The 24,178-nt window shown below is 51.6% G+C and overlaps 1 protein-coding gene across 14 annotated transcripts in view; it reads right to left on the bottom strand.

Moving 5' to 3' along the window:
* Nucleotides 1–24,178, bottom strand: part of NIPBL (NIPBL cohesin loading factor) — a 1,942,504-nt gene that overhangs the window by 603,272 nt on the left and 1,315,054 nt on the right. The gene's annotated exons all lie outside the window — the stretch shown is intronic.

Below are 24,178 nucleotides of genomic sequence, written 5' to 3'. Positions count from 1 at the left end.
CTAGGCACACAACAAAACTCTTACGAAAATACTTAAGTTAGCACGGTATACACAAATGCCCGAGGGGCACGAAAAACCATATACTTTAAAAGTGGAATGCGAAATTACTAGCAGGTAAGTACAGTACTAATAGGCTTTGGAATCGCTAGGACTGGACTAGGGAATCGTTAGATTACTTCTAGGAGGCCTAGGGGACTCGGGTGCAGAGTGTGCACTCTCACGCGGGATGCGGGACAAAGTCTATGGTAGCTAGTAACGCTAAAGTTAGTGTTCACGGGCGAACCCGACCTGGTAGGGAGAAAACGAAAGTGGATCCTGACCCTTGGATAGTGAGGCTATGCTGGGGCACCGAAATGCCGAAGTTACCTAGCCCAGGGGCTGCAGCTGCATAGGTCTCAAAAGACGTCGGGAATCCTCGTTGCCGGACCAGGAGCCTGGAAGAAAGATGCTGGCAGGCGACCAGTGAAGATAGTTCGAGTTGATCCAAGCCTGGATCTGGAAGATGGATGACACCTGAAAGCAGAGGGGACCAAGTTCGTGACTACTAGCCAGTAGTCAGTGGGCACCAGGAGGGCACCGGATGGTAGTCACCTTGACTAGGTGAGTGGGCGACGCTGGCTCTGCAGATCTCACGGACCAGGAGGCGTTGTCGGCGACCAGGATGGAGAGGCGAGCTGTCCCACGATGGATGAAGCTGTCGGCGTCGAAGAACCCAGGATCGGGCAACAAAGCCTTGGCTAATTCAAGCCCACGCGGTGGACTCAAAATGGCGTCTTGAGTGGACCAGGAGGGTCCGGGGTGCTCCTCTTCTGGAAGGGAGCAAGAGCCAGTCTGGAGCAACCAGACTAGCAGCAGTCATGTCGTCGGGCGTCGTTCATAAGGCCACAAGCCAGCGGGCTAGTAGCCAAACAACGCGGTGAGCAGCAAAAAGCAGAAGGGCCCCACGCCGATCGTGGAGACGCTGGGGGGCTGATCTTCGGTGCTGGAGCTGCTCAGGGTCGGGGCTTCTCGGACCCCAAAGCACTCACCAGGAAATTACTCGGCGGGCTTGCTGTGCAGAAGTCGTGCAGTCTTGGCAATAGTCGGTCCCTTGAGGTCTCGTCGCACTCACGGTTCTCAGCTTGGCTGTAGAGGTGAGTAGAGGTCGGAGGTGCCAGGGAAGCCGGGTCTTGTCGAGCTGGGCAGTCGGATTCCGGAGGAAGGACTTACAGCAGACCGCAGTGTTCTTGCGATGGTGCCTGCGGATGCAGGGTGACTACTCCTTAGTCACAAGGGAGAATCTTGAAGAAGGAAATCTTGAAGTCCTTTCGCAGAAAGTCGTATCTTGATTCCAAAGATGATCTAATTTGGAAGGGGGCCTGCTCCTACCTTTATCTGGGAAAAGGGGGCTGGCACGCGACTAAGTCCTGCCCTATGGGTGGGACCAGGAGGGGGGTGGTTACACCCACTTCCTTGGCGGGTTTTTCCCCAGCTCAGGGTCTGGAGTGTCCCTGGAACTGGTTCAAGCCGGCCTATGCATAGTGAGCACCGGGGTGCCACTTGCAGTCACCTTCCTCTGAAGCCCTGCCTACCTAGGATACACAAAATCCTGTCTGGGACGGTGCTGGCACCGCCCCTGGCAGGAAACCCTTTGTCCTTATCTCCTGCTCTGGGAGGACTCCCAGCAGCAGGAGGGCAGACTTGTGTCTCGGTGGCAGCATCCATTTTGTGGAGCTGAGGCTCTGTTGGACTTTAACTGGGGTTAGGGGTTACATACATGTCGTGTCCCTCTAGAAGGGTGGAATGCTAACCCCGTCGCCAGAATTGGCGAGGGGTTAGTATTCCAATTCGTATGACACCTTACTCGACATGTTTTGATAAAGCGATACCAGAGTTGGCATATAACCGCGAGGATTATAATGCACTTAAGAGTATATGGTATGCGATATCATGGAAACGGCTAAGGGATAGATCCCGAAAGCCGCAGACAGGCTCAGCTCATGCCAGAGCACCATCTCACACGATTCCAAGCACTCTGCCTTCAGGATTGTTAAGGCCTGCCATAGGAGTGACTGATAGGAGATCTGTGTGTCCATTTTAGGGTTAGATATAGGTATACTATATCTAAAGCAAAGGGTGATTACACCACCTTGCCCCAGCTGTCAAGCAGCCAGTTGTGTCAGATTTGGATGGCCAGCCAGGGGTGGCATAATACATGCTGCAGCCCCTGGTAGGCCCTGGGTACACCTATGCCCTGGGTACCTAAGGTACACTGTACAGGGACTGATAAGGTGACTCAGTATCCAATTTAGATATGTACCTAAGGTACATGGAATCCATTTTACAGAGAGAGCAGTAGGCCTGGGGCCCTGAATAGCAGGGTCCCAGGTCAACTAAGTCAGAAAACCAGCAAAACACCAGGCCAAAAGTTGGGGGCAACCATAGTCAGGGATCTACCTTCCTACAGTTGCTCACTCTCATAAAAGTGGAAAGGAAAGAAACAAACACAACGAAGAAAAGGACAAACACCGTAGAATAGTCCTTTTACTTCACACCATTCAAACAATATATTGTGTGTTCGTGAAACAGCGAATGCCAATTTCCTATCGCTGTTAAGTGTGCACATTCACCATACACCCCAGTGAGAAAGCAAAAAGTGAATCTCACAACATAAAATTGCAGCACTCACTGGCCACTCGTACTTTTATTCTGGGCTGAGAGTGCTTCAAATTAAAACAGACTCACGTTAGACCCTGTTCAATGTGAGTCTAGGTCGCCAACATGTTTCGTTGCCAAATCTTACGCAACTTCGTCAGGGCAAACAGGGGTATTTTGCTTCTCAATTCCACTATAAGTCTTATTGTGACCTGTGATGGTTAAAAAGTTTTTGACAAAAAAGTTACAATTACACATGGTGTGAGCCATTTTGTTCCGAACCTGGCAAGCAGGTACAGAACCAGATGAACGAGTTATGCGTTGCGGTGCTTAGATCATTTATAGCATATTCACCTGGGGGCAGCGTCTCTACTGCATACCTGCTGCCTCTCTCAGGTGGACTAACGTGTCAGGAAGATCACGTGTCCTACAGGAAACCCGCCTCAATTCAGGTTTCTATAAAGATAGATTTGAACAGTTATGTAAGAGGGTGTCCCTCAACCTAAATGGCACAATATGCCCCTCTCGGTTCATGGAATGATCGTGACAGGTTCGCCCACAAATTGCAGGCAACTTCTCTTACCCACTTCGGAACCCTCAGCATCACATATTATGTACAAAGGATTACCGGGAAAAATGCCGAGATTGAGCACACCCCTTACTATTACTTTCATGCGTGCCCAAAGTTATGCGCCATGTTACCCAGCTGGCCCGCCCCACACCACTTGTGGTATACAGAGTTGGCGACCTAGACTCACATTGAACAGGGTCTAACGTGAGTCTGTTTCAATTTGAAGCACTCTCAGCCCAGAATAAAAGTACGAGTGGCCAGTGAGTGCAATTTTATGTTGTGAGATTCACTTTTTGCTTTCTCACTGGGGTGTATGGTGAATGTGCACACTTAACAGCGATAGGAAATTGGCATTCGCTGTTTCACGAACACACAATATATTGTTTGAATGGTGTGAAGTAAAAGGACTATTCTACGGTGTTTGTCCTTTTCTTCGTTGTGTTTGTTTCTTTCCTTTCCACTTTTATGAGAGTGAGCTACCTAAGATTATAAGTGGGTATACTGGTAATCATTAACCAGATAACCCCATTGGCGGTTCTACCGTGAGGGGTTCACTCTCTTTCCCCACAATTTTTTGTGGTATGAGTGATGGGTGTTTGACGATTTTTAATGTCTACCTTGGGTGGACGTTGACAAAGATTTGACACGCATGCATGAACCTGGATCCTCTACAAAATAAGGAAGGGGAAGTGATACTACTGTGCACACACCCATTCGGTTCCTGCATTCAAGTTGTAAAATAGAGTGTCTTGAGGGATAGGCCACAACTTGTTTTGATACTGTTTGAGTGGGGGCGGCCTATACCTCTGTTTCCCCCTAAGACTCCAAGGGAGTTGATGTGACAAAACCCCAACCAAACAGCCAGGAAGGACACCTCTACTGAGGCATGGATGTACTACGGGCCAACCGTAGACGACTCATGATTGTAGGAAGGTAGATCCCTGACTATGGTTGCCCCCAACGTTTTGCCTGGTGTTTTGCTGGTTTTCTGACTTAGTTGACCTGGGGCCCTGCTATTCAGGACCCCAGGCCTACTGCTCCCTCTGTAAAATGGATTCCATGTACCTTAGGTACATATCTAATTGGATACTGAGTCACCTTATCAGTCCCTGTACAGTGTACCTTAGGTACACAGGGCATAGGTGTACCCAGGGCCTACCAGGGGCTGCAGCATGTATTATGCCACCCCTGGCTGGCCATCCAAATCTGACACAACTGGCTGCACGACAGCTGGGGCAAGGTGGGGTAATCACCCTTTGCTGTAGATATAGTTAGCTATATCTAACCCTAAAATGGACACATATATTCCTATCAGTCACTCCTATGGCAGGCCTTAACAATCCTGAAGGCAGAGTGCTTGGAATAATGTGAAATGGTGCTCTGGCATGAGCTGAGCCCGTTTGCAGCTTGCGGAACCAAGTCCTAATAGCTGTTCCATGATAACGCTATACCATATACTCTTAAGTGCATTATGTACCTCGCGGTCATATGCTAACTTTGGTATAACATTATCAAAACATGTCGAGTAAGGTGTCATACGAATTGGAATACTAACCCCTCGCCAATTCTGGCGACGGGGTTAGCATTCCACCCTTCTAGAGGGACACGACATGTTGGTAACCTGTAACCCCGGTTAAAGTCAGACATAGCCTCAGCTCCACAAGATGGATGCTGCCACCGAGACACAAGTCTGCCCTCCTGCTGCTGGGAGTCCTCCCAGCGCGGGAGGCAAGGACAAAGGGTTTCCTGCCAGGGGCGGTGCCAGCACCGTCCCAGACAGGATTTTGTGTATTCTAGGTAGGCAGGGCTTTAGAGGAAGGGGACTGCAAGTGGCACCCCGGTGCTCACTGTGCATATGCCGGCTTGAACCAGTTGCAGGGGCACACCAGCCCCTGAGCTGGGGAAAGCCCGGCATGGGAGAGGGGTGTAACCACCCCCCTTCCTAGTCCCACCGATAGGGCAGGACTTAGTCGCGTGCCGGCCCCCTTTTGCAGGATAAAGGTAGGAGCAGGCCCCCTTCCAAATCAGATCTTTGAATCCTGAACCGACTTTCCACGAAAGGAACTCAAAACTCTTCTCAAGATTTCTCCCTTGTGGCTAAGGAGTAGTCACCCTGCAGCAGCAGGCACCATCCAAGCATCGCGGTCTGCTGTAAGTCTCTCCTCCGGATCAAGACTGCCTAGCTCGACGAGAACCGGCTTCCCTGGCACCTCTGACCTCTACCTACATCTTCAGCCCAGCTGAGACCCGTGGGTGTGACGAGACCTCGAGGGACTGGCCATCTTCAAGACTGCACGACGCTTGCCCAGCACGACTCCCGAGTGACCCTCGACAGAGTGCTTTGGGGTAAGAGAAGCCCCAACCCTGAGCAGCTCCAGCACCGAAGTTCAGCTCCCCTGCATCCACGAGATCTGCGTGGGGCCCTTCTGCTCTTTGCTGCTCACCGCGTTGTCCAGGTCGCTTGCCCGTTGGCTAGTGGCCCTCTGACGACGAATTTCGACGACAAACACCGCTGGTCTGGTTGCTCCAGACTGGCACTTGCTCCCCTCCAACAGAGGAGCACCCTGGACCCTCCGGGTCCACTCCAGACGCCATTTTAAGTCCACCGCGTGGGCTTGCATTTGCCAAGACTTGTTGCCCCAATCCTGGGTCCAGCGACGTCGACAGCAGATATCTTCGTGGGACAGCTCGCACCTCCATCCTGGTCGCCGACAACGCCTCCTGGTCCGAGAGACTGCAGAGCCCAGCAGCGCCCACTCACCTGGTTGAGGTGACTTCGCCCGGTGCCACTCTGGTGCCCACCTAAATCACTGGCTAGTGATTCAGAACTTGGTCCCCTCTGCTTACAGGTCTTCCTCTTCTCCGATCCAGGCTTGGATCCCCAAGAACTTCTTCACTGGTCGCCTGCCAGCAACTTCTTTCTTCAGGCTCCTGGTTCATCAACGAAGAAACCCAACAACATTTGAACCCTATGCAGCCCCTGGGCTAGGTAAACCGAGTACTCCGGTGCTCCAGCGTAGTCCAACTCTCTAAGTGTCTAGATCCACTTTCGTTTTTGACCTACCTAGTCGGGTTCGCCCGAAAACACTAACTTTGCTTTCACTAGCCTCCATAGACTTTTTCCCGCCTTACGTGTGAGAGTTCCCACTCTGCACACGACGTCCCTAGGCCTCCTGCTTGTAATCTAAAGGTTCAGTAGTCCAGTCCTGGCGATTCTAAAGCCTATGAGAATAGTTACTTACCTGCTAGTATTTCGCATTCCACTTGTATAGTATATGGTTTTTCGTGCCCCTCGGGCATTTGCGTAAATTGTGCGACTTTAAGTATTTCTTTAAGAGTTTTGTTGAGTGCTTAGCTCCCTGTCTCATAAAGAGCCAGGGTAGTCTTGTTATAAATAAATATACTTTATTTTTCATAACAACTTGTGTGGTGTCCTTTCACTTGGTGTTCAAGGGGTATATGTGATGGTATAACAGCTGGCTTAACACGCCCTCTAGAGTTTAGCCTAAAGACTGCACGTGTCCATGCTACTAGGATAGCTGGTCTATCAGGTTGACTTACAACCAAACATCAATAAGGGTTGTTTGGACTGATACATAGTGTTCACTAGAATAGTGAGCACTGCATATCAGGCCAACTTCTCACAATGATAACCCCCGGAGAAAGACCAACTGGATGGCTCTCACCAGAGGAGACATCCTACAACAGTAGGAAGAGTCAACTTGTGGCAAAACTTCCCCTGTAGGGAAGAGTAGCAATATAAGTGCCAACAAATACCCCACATAGGGTAAGGCACAACCCTACTAGAGAAGGGTTCCTCTTGATACAAGCTCGTGGGAGGAGGCAAAAAAAAAAAAAGGTAAATACAGCTAAACCAGCTGTACCAGAATAAGGAAATAACACGGAGAGCGTTGAAGCAACTCAGGAGGTGGGGAATCCACTGGGACCACACCCTCCACCAATAAAGCTGGAGATGGTACCGGCGTCGAAGCGACGTCGACTCGGCGTCGTTGCCCTCTGAAAAGGCCTCGACTGGCGGAGTGGAGCCGAACCGGCGTCGGCTGTAGGAAGCTGGATATCCGACTATGGTTACCCCCAACTTTTTGCCTAGTGTTTTGCTGGTTTTTGACTTAGTTGGCCTGGGATCCTGCTATTCAGGACCCCAGGCCTCCTGCTCGCTCTGTTAAAATGGACTCCATGTACCTTAGGTACATATCTAATTGGATACTGGGTTACCTTATCAGTACCTGTACAGTGTACCTTAGGTACCCAGGGCATGGGTGTACCCAGGGCCTACCAGGGGCTGCAGCATGTATTATGCCACCCCTGACTGGCCATCCAAACTGACACAACTGGCTGCTAAGACAGCTGGGGCAAGGTGGTGTAATCACCCTTTGCTATAGATATAGTATACCTATATCTAACCCCAAAATGGACACATATACTCCTATCAGTCACTCCTATGGCAGGCCTCATCAATCCTGAAGGTAGAGTGCTTGGAATTATGTGAGATGGCGCCCTGGCATGAGCTGAGCCCGTCTGCAGCTTGCGGAACCAAGTCCTAATAGCTGTTCCATGATAATGCTATACCATATACTCTTAAGTGCATTATAATCCTCGCGGTTGAATGCTAACTGGTATAACATTATCAAAACATGTCGAGTAAGGTGTCATACGAATTGGAATACTACCCCCTCGCCAATTCGGGGGTAGCATTCCACTCTTCTAGAGGGACACGACATGCATATAACTGTGAACCCCGGTTAAAGTTAACTCGAGCCTTGGCATCACAAAATGGATGCTGCCACCACAGACACAAGTCTGACCTCCTCCTGCTGCTGGGAGTCCTTCCAGCGAGGGAGGCTTGGACAAAGGGTTTCCTGCCTTGGGAGGTGCTAGCACCACCCCAGACAGGATTTTGTGTATTGGGTAGGACAGGCCTGAAAGGAATGAGGCATGCCTGGGGCACACAAGGTGTTCGGAGCATACACCGGCTCAAACCAGTTGCTGGGGCATCCCTGCCCCAGCTCTGGCGCGAAACCGGACAAAGGATAGGGGGTGTAACTACCCCCCTTCCTGGTCTCACCCATAGGAGGGACCTAGTCGTACTACAGCCCCCTTTAGCAGGATAAAGGTAGGAGCTGGTCCCATTCCAAATTAGATTATCCTGAACAACTTTTACAAGAAGAAACCCTGGACTTCGACGTTCTGCTCCACAGAAGACTGAAGAATCTCCCTAGTGGGCAAGGAGTGTCCACCCTGCAACTGCATATAGCCATGTCTGAACTGGGGTGGCAGAGTGGGCTAAAGAACGGTGATGGATCAACCCCAGATCTTTTGACTGGGTGTGAGTGTTTGATTGGTTCAGATGCTCCGTCCATCACCACCCCCTTTTGTACCGCTTTTGGCCACCATAAGTGTGGCAGGGTATGCTCAGACGTGAGTCCCTTGCTCACTTTGCCACTGGATTCAAGCAAGCCGGGCTGAAGAAGTCTGGAATGCCAGAAACCGGACCTCGGAAGCTTGTTTCCGGTCCAGGGAAGACATGGCTTGGCAGTTCCGGCTGGACTGTTCCCATGAGGCACAGGGTCAGACTGATTTGCATATAGCCATGTCTGAACTGGGATGGCAGAGTGGGCTAAAGAACGGTGATGGATCAACCCCAGATCTTTTGACTGGGTGTGAGTGTTTGATTGGTTCAGATGCTCCGTCCATCACCACCCCCTTTTGTACCACCCTGCAACTGCAGGCACCATCAAGCGTCCAGCGGCTTCACTTTGTCGTCTTCCCTTGAGGATCCAGACTTCAGAGCCCGACGAGACCCGGATTCCCAGAGCTCTCCGACCTCAACTCACATCTGCAGCACAGCTGAGACCCGTGGGTGCGACAAAATACGTGGGACCGGCCATCTTGGAGAAACTGCACTTCGCTTCCAGCACGACTCCAGAGGTAAACTCGACCAAGTGCTTTGGGGATTGAGAAGCCCCAGCCCCAAGCAGCCCCTGCACCGGAGATCAGCCCCCCAGCTTCCACGAGATCTGCGTGGGGCCCTTCTGCTTGTTTGCTGCTCGACGCGTTGTCTGGTCACTTGCCGGCTGGCTAGTGACCTTCTAGACGACAATCTTTGAAAACTACACTGCTGGTCTGGTTGCTCCAGACTGGCCCTTGCTCCGTCCAAAAGAGGAGCACCCCGGACTCTTAGTCCGCACCAGACGCCTTTTCCATTCACTGCGTGGGTTGCCTTTGCCAAGGCCTGTTGACTCCAAATCCGGATCCGACACCGCCGACAGTGAGAGCCTGCGTGGGACAGCTCGTGCCTCCATCCTGGTCGTCGAAGACACCTCCTGGTCCACGTGGCTGCAGAGTCAAGCGTCCACTCTTCACCTGATCGCGACGACGACATCTGGTTCCTTCCTGGTTCCACTCCAGTCACTGGCTAGTGACTTTGAACATTGTCCCCTCTGCTTTCAGGTCTTCAGCATCTCTGATCCACCCTTGGATCACACCGGACGTCTTCCTCCTGGTCGCCTGCAGCATCTTTTCTTTCAGGCTCCATAGACTTCAACGCAGAAACCGACACATTTCGGTGCTCAAGGGTAGCTTGACTCTCCTAGTGTCTAGATTCACAGTCGTTTTAGTCCTAACCAGTCAGGATTGTCCGTACTCACCTTTTTCTTGAACTGTACTGTCCATAGACGTTGTTACGCATCCCGCGTGTGAGTTCACACACTGCACCCGCGTCCCGTGGGCCTCCTATTACTTACCTAAAGTTAGGATAGTGTATTCCCAGCGTTCTTACAGCCTCTGGACAGCTCCATTCCTTCTATCGATTTCCTTAACCCATTTACTTAGTATACGGTTTGCCGTGCCCCTGGGGCACCATTGTAATTTTGTGCAACTTATCGTATTTTTCCTAAGAGATTGTCATGTGCTTAGCCCTCTGATCTCACAAAGAGTTCAGAGGTGTTTGTTATTAATAAATATATTGTTTATTTTCATAACAACCTGTGTGGTGTCCTTTCATCTGGTATTCAAGGGGTTATATTGTGGTAAAACAGCTGGCTTCACATGCCAAAGACTGCTTTGTCCATGCTACCATTAGGATAGCTGGTCTATAAGGTTGACTTACAACCAATCACCATAAGGGTTGTTTGGACTGATACAAGGTGATCACTAGAACTAGTGAGCATCATATATCAGGCCAACTTCTCACATCGGCGACCTCCGAAAGGGCCTTGACCGGCTGAGTCGGCGACCTCTGAAAAGGCCTCGACCGATTGAGTCGAGCCGGCGTCGACAACCTCCGAAAAGGCATCAACTGGTCGAGTCGAGCCGGCGTCGGAGACCTCAGAAAAGGCCTCGATCAGCCGAGTGGAGCCGGTGTTGGCGACCTCCGGAAAGGTCGTGACCGACCGGAGTCGACTCAACATCTCCCGAGATGGAAACCTGCGGGAGGAGAGTGAGCCTAAGCGTTGTTGTGCACCCCGCAGCAGCCACCTCCAGTGATGCCGCAGGGAGCCTCGAAAGGCTGTGCGACAGCGCTGTGGAAAGGCTACACATCATGGGATGTCCCTCCAGGCCGTGTCCCGACTTTGCGGCGACTCCAGAGGAGGAGCCAGGGCACTCTGTCGGTGCCGAGGGTAAACCCGCTGGCAGATCCCGACCTGAGTCCCTACTCCCACTGGGAGTCGCGGGCCCGACGATGTCTATGCGAAGCAGACTACTTCCGCGACTTTTGTTGGTGCTTACCAGAGTAGGCGAATGACTGCAATGGTCCCGGGACCTGCCGCGAACTGGAACGTTCTCCTGTGAGGTCCGGCGCCGCGTGGACGTCTCCGCTGCAGAAAGAGACCGGTGTAGCGAGGGGTCCGTTCGGGACATCCAGGCAGGCAGAAGCTTCATTCGGCGTTCCTGAAGGGATTTCAGCCGCAGCTGGTGGCAAGCGTGGCACTCCACAGAGTCGAGGTGCTCGCCCAAGCACAACATACAGATTTTATGAGGGTTCGACGGTGACATCTGTCGCGAGCAGGACCGGCACGGCTTAAAGCCCGCAGGCATCGAACACATTGTTCCTTGACGCAAAAAGGCGTTGAGAAGGCCTGAAGATAAGAGAAACAGGCCAGAGGTACCCCTTTCCCGGATCCGCGTTAGGAAGCGGAAAAGAAGGAAAAATGACGTCAGAACACCGGGAGGGGCATATATGGCTCCATTTACGTCACTTTCGTGGACGACGTCAGGACGGAGCCGGGCGACGCTGCCTCCCAGCGTGCAGGGGTATTGCTGGGATAAAAGATTTTCCAGATCCAGTCTGAAGCCTGGAGAGATATTGTAAGTTAAGGAATCTGCGGCTAGATATCTATCAGATTTCTGACTTCATCCAAGACTTACCTAGATGACAACAACCCAGGGCAGGGAACTGACCCAAGACCAGCCACTCTTCTCATGGTCTGCAACATATAGAGTGGCTTCATGTTCCCTTGGGACTTCGAATGCACCAGAGCGCATTCGTAGCAGGCCTTCCCATCATGTTTGAAGCCAAGACACAAAAAGCAAACATTGTCAGGATAAATGACAAATGTTTGAGGACGACAACTTAAAACCTGTACTCTTAGGGGAAAACATCCCTGCATACTGTCATAAACTTTGTTTTGCAAAATCCGTAAAAACGCAGTGTTTAGGATCCACTTCAAAGTACACAGAAAAAGAGGAACAAACCGAAAAGTACAGGTGTGATGCCTACGTAATGATCCATGGAGTCATCCAAGTCTCAACGGAGTTCCAATGGCATGGATAGAGTCTCTACCAGAAAAAGCATTATTGAAGGTAACCTGTTCTTCTGATAGAGACTTCTAACCGCAGATACCTCACCTTAGAATAGATACCCAAACAATACATTTCAGGAGGTGGGTCTGCAAACTGGCTCAAACCAGAAAATCCTAGAAGACCGAGCAGCCAAAATGCTTGTCGACGGACCAAACTATCCAAGCAGTAGTGCTTTGTGAACATGTGGAGAACACCCAAGTAGCAGCTTGGTAGATGTGAAGGACAGGTACCCCTTGTGCTAACATAGTAGTAGCAGCCTTGGCCCATGGAGAAATAGGTCTGCAAGCACTCCGGAGGCTGCTTTTTCAGCATGCATAGTAGACCTTAATGCAGAGTACAATCCATTGAGAGATGGCATCTTTCTGCACTGCCTTGCTCTTTTTCGCTCCAGGGAACCCAATGAAGAGCTGCTCGTCCAGCCGATGTTCTTTGGTGCGATCAATGTACAGAGATCTTTATGGAAACAAGCGGTAGAGTCTCTGCTCTTCCTTAGAAGGATGAGGTGAAGCAAACAATGTCAGCAAAGTGATGTTTTGGCCAACATTGAAAGGGGTCACCACCTTCGGTCTGGGTAGAAACTGGTGTATAGAGAGATAACTGAAATAGTTTGTAGCTCATCGACCTTCCTGGCCGATGTAATTGCTACCAAGAAGCCAGTCTTAAGAGCTAGGAGTCTGAGTGGATAACTACGCAGGGATTCAAATGGAGACACAGTGTGACGTTAGGACCAAATTAAAGTCCCATTGCAGCATGATGAATGGAGTAGACCGGAACAAATGATGCAAGCCCTTAAGAAAATGTCACAACAGCCTTGCCTTACACAGTGAGGGCTAACATAGCAACCGCAAAAAGCTGATATGGGTGAAAGAGAACCTTTAATGGTGCTCACGGCCAGGCCTTGGCGGGCTACAGACAGTGCACTACAGACAAGCTGGCTGAAAGTGGGTCAACATGGCAGGGAGAGCAATAAGTCACATTTTTGTCTCAACGTGAGGAAGATCAACAGCATTAAACTGTTGCTGCTCAATCTCCATGCAAGAAGATGAAGTGTGCGTAGGTCTGGGAGCAGGACCCTATCCTGCTGCTGCAACCATAAGCCCTCCAGAAAAGGCAGCCCAATCAGAGAACAGACGCTCATGCTGGGTAGTTCAGATTACCAAACTCTCCTTGCCTAGTCTGGTGCTACTAAGATGACTTGGGCGCAGTCAGATGTGAACTTCTTAAGGAGTGGTATCTGCGCAAAGGCATATAGGATTCCTGGGTTCCTGTCTAACTGGAAAGTGACTCTGAGTGAGAGCATAAGAGCTGATTGTGAACCGCCTAGGCAGTAGCGAAAAGATCAAGCAAATGCTCTCCCTGTTTTTGAAATAAACTTGCGCCACATCCAGGCGTAGACTCCATTCGCGATCCACCAGGCGTTCAAGGCTCAGTTAGTCTGCCCTAGGGTTTAGAGATTCCACCAGGTACTGCACGACCACAATGTCTCGTCCCTCCAGCCAGGTTAGGGGGCGCAGGACCTCCTGGCACAGAGTTCACGACCCAACTGTGCCCCCACTGTTGCAATACCACATGGCGGTAGTGTTTTCTGTGAACACCTGAAGTACGAGTTACTTACCTTCTGTAACCATGTATCTGGTAGAGACTATTCTAGCCGCAGATTCCTTAACGTAGAATTATCCCCAGGCGTGAGACTGAATCTGGAACACTTTTTGCCACCGCATCCCTGCCCGCCGGGGTGACAGCACCACGTGACTCCGCCCGGACGTCGTCCGCGTCCATGACGTCAGCGAGGATACATAAGTCCCACCCCGGCGCACCCAAGTCAGTTTTCTTCGGAGAACTTTTGCACGCCACAACGCAGAGCCATCACAAATAAAAACTGTGAGAATACGGGAACAGTGTGCGAACAAATCAGCTAAACAGGAAAGAGAAACGAATGGAGAGGAACAGCACCATTCAGAATAGTGCCAGTTATCATGCACCAAAAGTCCTGGAAGGAAAGAACAGAGCACAGCTGCTGCAAATCAAGCCTGCAAACAATTACAACAGCCCCCTTGGGGGCTAGCCTGTCCATAACAGATTTTGATTAGTAAACAAACTATGTGGAGAAGGTACTGTTTTATACAGCTTTCTCATTTTTGGATCACCAGAGAAACCCATCATCCACTCATGTTCTTTGGGCTACCGATGTAGAAGCTCAGGGCTCTCTACGGATTGAGGCAATAAAGTCTTTTAAGCTCTTTAGATAGAGGGGGGGGGGGGGGAGAGGAGGCTGACCAGGTGCAAGACTGTCCTATGTGAAAGGGAAGTACAACCTTTGGAAAACATTACGCTTTTGTTAGGAAGGAACATCGTGTACGCAGCTGAACAGATATAGCTGGTAATTCACCCACGCAACAAGCTGATGTGATTACTATGAGGAAAGCTGTCTTTACCTTGAGAAGGCGAAGAGAACAGTTGTGCATTGGTTCAAACAGACCACACATATGGTAAGTAAAAACTAAATTAAGATCCCACACAGGCATCACAAAAGGTGTTGACAGGAGCATAAGAATCAGCCCTTTCAAATAGCACATCACAGCACATGATTTGAATAACGATGCATAGTCGGGTAGACGCAAGAAGGCCAAAAGGATCAATAAATAACCTTTACCTGGAGACACAGGAAGGCTTTGCTTGGCTAAAGAAAGACAATATAACAGTATGTCAGCAAAATGTGCTGGTAGGCACGGGGAACAGCCATTACAAAGCGGGTTTTACCACGCATTGCTTTTACATCGCATGCATTACAACGCATGCGATGTTACAACGCGTGGTAAAACCACGCATACCATTACATCGCATGCGCTTTTACAACGCATGTGTTGTAATGTGTAATGGCTGCAGCGGGGGTGGCTATCCACGTCGTTGTGAGGAAACTTAGGCTGTTTCCTCACAACAACGTGCAGCAAGGAGGAAGGAGGAAGCAGGATCCGACGGCGACGCTGGAGGAGAGAGGTAAGGGGGTTTGTGCATGGGGTGGGGGTTACTTTTGTAGGGTTTAGGGTCGTTTAAAAGTAGTGTGGTTAGGTTTGTGTTGTGTGTGTTTTTTAAAAAACGTTTTAGTGTGTGTTGTGGTGTTGTCGTGTTTGTTTAGTGTAGTGTATTAGGGAGGGTAGTGTTGTGATTTAGGTTTTAGGGTAGTGTAGTGTTTAGTGTATTAGTGTTTAGGGTAGTGTTGAACAAGTTACTTACCTTCGGTAACGATATATCTGTAAGAAACAGTAGTTAGTATTAGATTCCTTACCTTAGAATATCCCCAGGCGTCAGTCTGGATCCGGAAACTTTTGCGTAGCAGTACCCCTGCGCGTCGGTAGGCGTCGTCTGCAGGCGTCCCCTGCGGCTCCGCGTCCGTCGTCGGCGTCGTGCGCCGTGATGACGTCGCTGGAGTATATAGACGCCGCCTCCGCGCGCTGACGTCAGTTCTTTGTACACAGCTTTTCCGCGCCAGAACACGCAGAGCCATGCGAGAACCAACACTGGCCCCATTTGAAACTAGGGCCCTGAAAGGGATGTCCTTAACCCTAGGTATCAGTTCCCAGAACGGGGAGGATGGGCGTGGCGGTAAGGAATCTAATACTAACTACTGTTTCTTACAGATATATCGTTACCGAAGGTAAGTAACTTGTTCATCTGAAAGAAACAGGTTAGTATTAGATTCCTTACCTTAGAATAGATACCCCAGAAATACCAACCCCGGTGGTGGGTCTGCGAACCAATACAATCCTACACCAGAAAGTCCTGGAGGACGGACCGGCCAAAGAAGCCATCCCTCCGGACTTGACTGTCCAGGCAGTAGTGCCTCGCAAAGGTGTGCAGCGAGGCCCACGTAGCCGCCTGGCAAATGTCCTGCAAAGGGACTCCCCGGCCCAGGGCAGTAGTAGCCGCCGTGGCCCGAGTGGAATGGGCTCTCAGCCCAACAGGAGGCTCCTTCCGAGCCAAAGAGTAGCATGCTTTGATGCACAGAACGACCCACCGAGAGATGGTCCGTTTATGTACCGCCCGTCCCTTCTTCGCACCCACGTAGCCAACAAACAGTTGGTCATCCACCCGGAACTGGCGTGTGCGATCCATATAAAATGAAAGCGCACGTTTTGGGTCCAGACGATGGAGCCGCTCTTCATCCTTTGAAGGATGCGGAGGCGGGAAGAAGGAGGGGAGGGTGATGGACTGCCCGATGTGAAAAGCAGAGACTACTTTGGGCAGGAAAGAAGGTCTAGTTCGTAGAACCACCTTGTCTGGATGAATGGACAGGAAAGGAGGTTTGACAGAAAGAGCCTGGAGCTCACTCACTCTCCTGGCAGAGGTGATGGCAACCAGGAAGGCCGTCTTTAAAGTCAGGAGACGGAGAGGACAGGAATGAAGTGGCTCAAAGGGAGCGCACATCAAGAAGGTCAGAACCAGGTTCAAGTCCCACTGAGGCATCACGAACGGAACAGGTGGATACATGTGCGTGATGCCCTTCAAGAATCTAGTTACAATAGGGGACTTGAACAAAGAAGGTTGATCAGGCAGCCTTAGAACGGCTGAAAGGGCAGAAAGGTAGCCCTTGATAGTGCCCAGAGCAGAGCCCTGCTGGGCAAGAGAAAGAAGGAAGAGAAGAACCTCAGAAAGAGGGGCAGAAAGAGGATCCACAGCCTTTGCTGTGCACCATGCCACAAATTTGTTCCACCTGCAGGCGTATACCGACTTTGTGGAGGGACGCCTGGCTGCCAGAATAACATTACAGACTTCAGGAGGCAAGTCAAATGGCCTCAACTGTCGCCGCTCAATCTCCAAGCAAGGAGGTGGAGACTGGACAGGTTCGGGTGGAGGACTGTCCCCTGCTGCTGCGACAGAAGGTCCTCCTGAAGAGGCAGACGAACCGGGGGATTGACTGACATACTGAGTAGCTCTGGATACCAGTACCTTCGTGCCCAGTCAGGAGCCACAAGGATGATTTGGGCCCGGTTGCGTTTGATCTTCTTCAGCACTCTGGGCGGAAGTGGTATAGAGGGAAAGGCGTACAATAGACCGCAACTCCACTCGCGACGAAAAGCGTCTCCGAGCGAGTGCCGCCTTGGAAGTTCCACCGCGCAATACTGATGACATTGCGCGTTCTCTTCGGTGGCGAATAGATCTAACGAAGGCTCTCCCCACTGCTGAAAGAGGCCTTGCGCCACGTCCGAGTTCAGACGCCATTCGTGATCCATCATGCACCGACGGCTGAGTTCGTCCGCCCTGGCGTTCAGAGAACCTGCCAGGTGTTGAACCACCAGGGTCACGCCCTGATGTTCCAGCCACTGCCAGAGGCGCAGAGCCTCCTGGCAAAGGGTCCACGACCCCACCCTGCCCTGTTTGTTGCAGTACCACATGGCGGTGGTGTTGTCCGTGAACACCTGCACTACACTCCCCCGGACAGAGGGGAGGAATGCCTTCAGTGCTAGACGAATCGCCCGCAGCTCCAAAAGGTTGATATGGAGCCGGGACTCCGCCGGAGACCAGAGGCCTATGATCTCCGCCTCTCCCATGTGGCCTCCCCAGCCCTGGAGGGACGCGTCCGTCAAAACTATGTGCTCCGGTTGGGGAAGGGAGAGGGATCTGCCACTGACCCAATCGCGGTCCGTGAGCCACCACTGCAGCTGTCTCGCAGTGCCCTCCGAGATCAGGACATGGTCGGATAGGTTGCCCGGATGCTGGGCCCACTGAAACTTCAGGTCCCACTGCAGAGCCCGCATCCGCCACCGGGCGTGACGCACCAGAAGGATGCAGGAGGCCATCAGCCCCAGAAGCCGCAGCGTCAACCTGACCGAGACCCGGGACAAAGGCCGAAAGAGTGGAATCAGAGCCTGAATGTCCCGAACCCGCTGTTCGGGAGGATAAACCCGAAACTGCGCCAAGTCGAGAACCGCTCCAATGAAGAGGAGCTTCTGAGAGGCGCACAGGTGTGACTTCGGCACATTGATGGAAAACCCCAGCAGGTGCAGGAGGTCTGCCGTCGTCTGGAGGTGGCTGAAGACTGTTTGGGGCGAGCCCGCCTTCAAAAACCAGTCGTCGAGGTAGGGGAAGACTGAAACCCCTAACCTGCGCAGATGAGCTGCGACCACCGCCATCACCTTCGTTAACACCGGTGGGGTGCTGGTAAGGCCGAAGGGGAGCACGGTAAACTGAAAGTGCTCGTGGCCTACCATGAACCGCAGGTAACGCCGGTGGGCCGGCAGGACGGGGATGTGGAAATAAGCGTCCTGCAAGTCCAACGCTACCATCCAGTCTCCTGGGTCCAGGGCAGCTAAGACCTGAGCCAGTGTCAGCATTTTGAACTTCTCCTTCCGGAGGAAGCCGTTGACGTTCCGTAGGTCCAAGATAGGGCATAGGCCCCCTTTGCCCTTCTTGGGTACCAGAAAGTAGTGGGAGTAGCAACCACACCCTACTTCTGGCCCAGGAACGCGCTCGATGGCCCCCTTGGCCAAGAGGGCCGTAACTTCCTCCTGCAGAAGTCGCAAATGATCCCCCGATACGCGGTGGTATTGCGGTGGCATGGCTGGAGGAGTCGCCTCGAAGGGGAGGGAGTAGCCCCTTCGGACGATTTGCAGCACCCACCTGTCCGATGTGACAGTGCGCCAGTGGAAGAGGTGATGGCGAACCCTGCCCCCCACTGGCGTCAGATGGGCCGGAAAACACGGACTAGGAGGGTTTTGATGCGGATGCTGCGGGGGAAGGTGTGGACTGACCTCGCCGTTGCCCCCTACCGCCACCACGGCGGTTTCCACGGCCGCCACCGCGGTGGATATTACCCTGCGGTGCGTGGCTGGCAGCACGTGTGGGGACGCCCCTTCCTTGGCCACGAAAGGAGCGAAAGGCACCCGTTTGCTGGCGCGGGCCGAGAGGCCCAAGGACCTGGCCGTAGCCCTGTAGTCCTTAAAGCGCATGGTCTGCCTTGTCGCCAAAAATGCGACGGCCATCAAACGGCATGTCCATGAGTGTATTCTGGACATCGGCCGAGAAGTTGGCGGACCTCAACCAGGCGTGGCAACGAATCGCCACCATCGTTGCTATCGCTCTGCCCAGTGAGTCGGTGGTATCAAGCCCACACTGGATAAAATACCGTGCCGCATCGCTGCCTTCCACAAGGGCCTGGCTGAGTTTAGCCCGTACCTCCAACGGGCATTGTGGCAGCACGTCCGCGACCGTACCCCACAGAGAGTGGGTGTAGCGGCCCAAGAGGCATGCGGTGTTGGAAGACCGCAGTCCCAGACTCAGGGAGGAGAATACCTTTTTGCCGTATTGCTCATACCTCTTGGATTTCCTGTCTGGCGGAGCCGACGGGAATGCGGATTGGAAATTGGAGGCCTGGACCTCCAGGCTCTCAGGGGTGGGGTGGGTGGACAGGAAACAAGGGACGCCCGGGGCCGAGCGGTGGCATCTGGCCACGTTCCTATCTACAGGCGAACCTGTAGCGGGCTTGGACCAAGTGCCCAAAAGAATGTCGGTCAAGGCCTCATTAAACGGCAGCAGAGGCTCAGCCGAGCGTGACTGCGGTTTAAGGACCTCAGTGAGGAGGTTAGTCCTCATGGCCGCGACGGGGAGTTCAAGGCCCAAGGCCTTGGCCGCCCGCGTCAGCACCACACTGTAGGCTGCCCCCTCCTCCGTAGCCACGGTAGGAGGTGAGACAAAACCAGTGTCTGGCGAGGTGTCCAGACCACTGGCATCCCCAAGTTCACCTGTCCAGTCCTCCAGGGACTGACACTCCCGTGTCAGAGGGTCCTCAGACCCCTCCCAATTCTCCTTATCACCCATCTCCTGGTACTCAGGGGTGTCAAATGATGGGGCCGGTTCATTAAAGTAGAACTCTCCAAACGGCGTTGAGAGCGGCGCCGCTCCAGTGCCGGAACCGGATCGAGGGAGGCATCGGGGACGGCGCCGCCCGAAGACGGCGCCGGAGGTGACACCTGAGGGACCGGCGCCGGTGAGGTCGTTAGGTCAACCAGCGACGACCCGGATCCAGAAGCGGATCCAGAGGGGCCCGAAGGCGCCGGGCCCTAAGGCGCCGGTGGTGTCGAAGCCCACGACCCGCTAGGGCCCCCAGACGGGTCCGCTGGGCCCGAAGGCGCCGCAGAGCCCGTCGGAGGAGTGAGAGACCTCATGGCCATGAGGAAACGTTCGATCTCCTCCGGCGTCGCGCGTGGCCCTGGGACCGGAGGGTGTGAGGCCTGACGGTACGCCCGTGACTCCGACGGAGCCGTGTGGGCGGTGTCACCCGAACCCGGCCACGTCGCGTGAGCGTCGGAGGGGGGGGCAGGGGCGTCGGAAGAGCGATGACGTCTCTTCGACTTCTTGTGCTTACCTGACGACTTCGACCCTGAGGAGTGATGTCGGCTCCCGGAGCTATGGTGGCTCCGCTCCCGCGACCGGTCCCTCGACCTCCGTCCGGACCGGGACCTTTCACGGCGCGGCCCGACTGCCGGAGCTTGAGTTGCTTGCGGGACAGCTCCCGCCTAGTTTTCAAAGTTAGGGCCCAGCAGTCGGAGCAGGTCTTGTCGTCATGATCGACGCCGAGACAGTGGAGACACCGACGGTTAGGGTCCGTGACCGACATCAGTCGGTCTCAATCCTCACAAGGTTTAAAACCTGGCATCCCTACCGGCACCGTTCGGAGTCGAAGACTCGAAAAAATGATCAAAAAGGATCAAAAAAGTTTAGTAAAAAAATGACTAAGGTACCACTTTTTCCGGATCTGCGCTGCTGACGTGGAAAAAAGAAGAAGAACTGACGTCAGCACGCGGAGGCGGCGTCTAAGTACTTCGACGACGTCATCACGGCGCCCACGACGGACGCGGAGCCGCAGACGACGCCTACCGACGCGCAAGGGTACTGCTACGCCAAACATTTCCGGATCCAGTCTGACGCCTAGGGATATTCTAAGGTAAGGAATCTATCACTAACGTGTCTCAGATTTAGGGTAGTGTAGGGGTGAGAGTAGTGTGGTTAGCGTAGTAGTGTTTTAGGGTAGTGTAGGGGTGGGAGTAGTGTGGGTAGCGTAGTAGTGTTTTAGGGTAGTGTAGGGGTGAGAGTAGTGTAGTAGTGTTTTAGGGTTTAGGGTAGTGTCGGGGTGGTAGTAGTGTGGGTAGCGTAGTAGTGTTTTAGGGTTTAGGGTAGCGTAGGGGTGAGTAGTGTGGGTAGCGTAGTAGTGTTTTAGGGTTTAGGGTAGTGTAGGGGTGAGAGTAGTGTGGGTAGCATAGTAGTGTTTTAGGGTTTAGGGTAGAGTAGGGGTGGGAGTAGTGTGGGTAGCTTTGTAGTGTTTTAGGGTAGTGTAGGGGTGTGAGTAGTGTGGGTAGCGTAGTAGTGTTTTAGGGTAGTGTAGGGGTGGGAGTAGTGTAGTAGTGGTTTAGGGTAGTGTAGGAGTAGTGTGGGTAGTTTTGTGTGGTAGTGTTTTTGGGTTGGGGTAGTGTAGGGGTGGGAGTAGTGTGTTGTGTAGGGATGTCACTTACCTTGCATACTTTTACCACAAGTATGGCTTTACCACGCATGCCTTTGTGTTGTAATGGCATGCGTGGTAAAGGCATCCTAGTGGTATAAGTATGCGATATAATGGTATGCGATGTCATTGACATCGCGTAGTAATACCCGCGTTGTGATGGCATGCGTGGTATTACTATGCGATGTATTGACATACATTCGGTAGGCACTGGATATTGTGGGAGAACACCATACAAAAAACTCCCAGCGACCAACAAACAGTTTTGGTAAACAGTTTTGGTGGAAGGGAGTCTGGCGGACAAGATGACACCAACTATTTCAGGCGGAAGATCGAAAGCCATCAACTGTCGCCCCTCAATCTCGATGCATGGAGGTGTAGGTTGTATAGATATGGGTGCATGAACCTGCCCTGCCTCTGTGGCAGGAGATTCTCCTAAAGGGGTAGTTGGATCGGAAGACAGATGCTCATGGAGAGAAGTTCAGGGTACCACGCTCTCCTCTCACGGTCCGGGGCCACTAGTACGATGGCCTGGTGGGGTGGTCAGGAACACATTACGGTTCAAACTGCAGTGTAAATACCTGAACTTTCTGTAGGAGGCGCCTATCTCTCCTCCCCCTCTGTGGTTCACAGGTGTTCAAGATCCTGGTTTCGTCCAGGAGTGTCAGTAAGGATGACAACAACAAATAGGGGAGATGTCCGGTCAAGGAGGAAGCAAAAGGGAAATGTGTGTGTCCCGTGCTAGAGACTAAAGAGAACAGGCCATCATACAGCAACAAAAAGGATAACACCTGGCTGAGAAATTCCCATCAGCCCACCCTTCTGGCGGAGCATCATCATGTGGGATTTAGATGGTAAATCCAAACATCGCCCAATTCATCAGATTGATGGTGCGAAACTGGATACCAAAGGTGAACTCTACCCAAGGTGTATCTTAATGGTGCTGATGGGGTGCAGTGCTATAATGTAAATATGTGAGTGAAAGTTAAAAATCACTACCGAGACAAAAAATATGTTTAATCAATATCCACCACTTAAAATGTGCTTGTATGTTTCACTATACTAATTCAACACTAATCCTCTATGGGTCCCGGAGTAGCGTGCTACTCGCCGAAAAAGCGCTTCAACGCCTCGTCAGGGATAGTAAGCGCTATATAAATGCAATTACAATACAATACAATATGTAGCATAATCTGCTATTAGGATAGTTTCCCAGCAGTTTTCAGTAATCCAGGGTTGACTTTTTCAAAAAGTTCCATAGTAGATCACTTCCTGTCCTAGTTATATGGTCTTTGATCTTCTGAGTAAGAGTAATGCATGATGAGCAACAAATCGAACAGCCAGATTTTTTTTTATCTGTATACATTTTCTATTTTAACACCCACAAATTTTGCCCAGTTTGTATATTTCTGTATGCCAGGGGAGACTGATCAACATGTGCTGTTGATTCTTTCTTTGAACAATTTGACTAGTACAAGAACAAAATAGCAAAGCTTTTAGTGCCTCGAATAAACAATTTGGCTAAATAAAGCATCAATTTACAGCAAAATGCAAATCCTACTTTTTTGTGCGTACAAAGTTAAAGTATAAATTCTTAGCCCTTTCTGTATGAGCCATATTATTGTAAACCAATGCAATAGTATCCTTATTAAAGGTGAAGAACTGTCACTAAGCTTTACAGGTTGTTAGGGCATCTACTACCCTTGGTGAGACCTACATGGGGAAGAATGAGACTTTTGGTTCTTGAGGACTGATAGGCAGCAAGGAATACAAACAGGTGTCAATAAGAGCCCACAAAAATGTAAAGCAATAAGACTGAGTAAAATCATTGTACATTTTGTAATAAAATAAGCTGTACAAGTCAATTATACAGCGTTGTTTGGGCAGACCTCCAATAGCACCTGTAGGAAAGTAGGATCTGCTTTTATGGTTACCCCCACTTTTTGCTGGTGTCATTCTGTTTTTCTTATTAGTCTGACTGGGATCCTGCTGACCAGGACTCCAGTCACTGTGCGCTCTCCCTAAATTGGACTATGGTAAGTACTTTGATACCTTCCTAACTGGCTACTGGTGTATCCTTTCAAGTCCCTAGTATATGGTACTAACGTACTCAGGGCATAGGTACAGCAGGGGTCCCCAAGGGCTGCAGCATGCATTATGCCACCCATGAGACCACTAAAGCTGTGACTACAGGCCTGCCATTGCAGCCTGTTGAGCTGGTTGCTATCACCACAGATATTATTTTCCTTATATCGGAGGTCACTGCACTTAAAACCTATAAGTCACCCCTAGGATAGGCCTTTCAATCCTGAAGGCAGGGTGCTTGGTCTAAGTGTGAGGGTACCCTGCATGATACCCCCTACAAATCCAGGAGTCTATTCTTCCAGCCATTTTATACATATAGTGGACATCAAGCTAATTAAGAGTTGTTTAACCATATATTGGCTGCACTGAAACCGGTCATGTTTGGTAGCAAACATGTTGGAATTCTACCTCAACACTGATTCCAGTGTTGGATGTAGGATCCCATGTACTGGGGGCTTCCCTAGGGAGCCACCCTGTATTCCTGGTACCAGCCTTTCAGGGTCTAACAGCAAGCCAGTGCTGCTGTGGACCACAGACTCGATTCTGCCGTCCTGCTGCTGAGCCAGCCTTGA

This window comes from Lissotriton helveticus, chromosome 2_1 (genome assembly GCF_964261635.1).
Source record: "Lissotriton helveticus chromosome 2_1, aLisHel1.1, whole genome shotgun sequence".
Taxonomy (NCBI): domain Eukaryota; kingdom Metazoa; phylum Chordata; class Amphibia; order Caudata; family Salamandridae; genus Lissotriton; species Lissotriton helveticus.
This window is presented reverse-complemented; position numbering and strand designations above follow the sequence as displayed.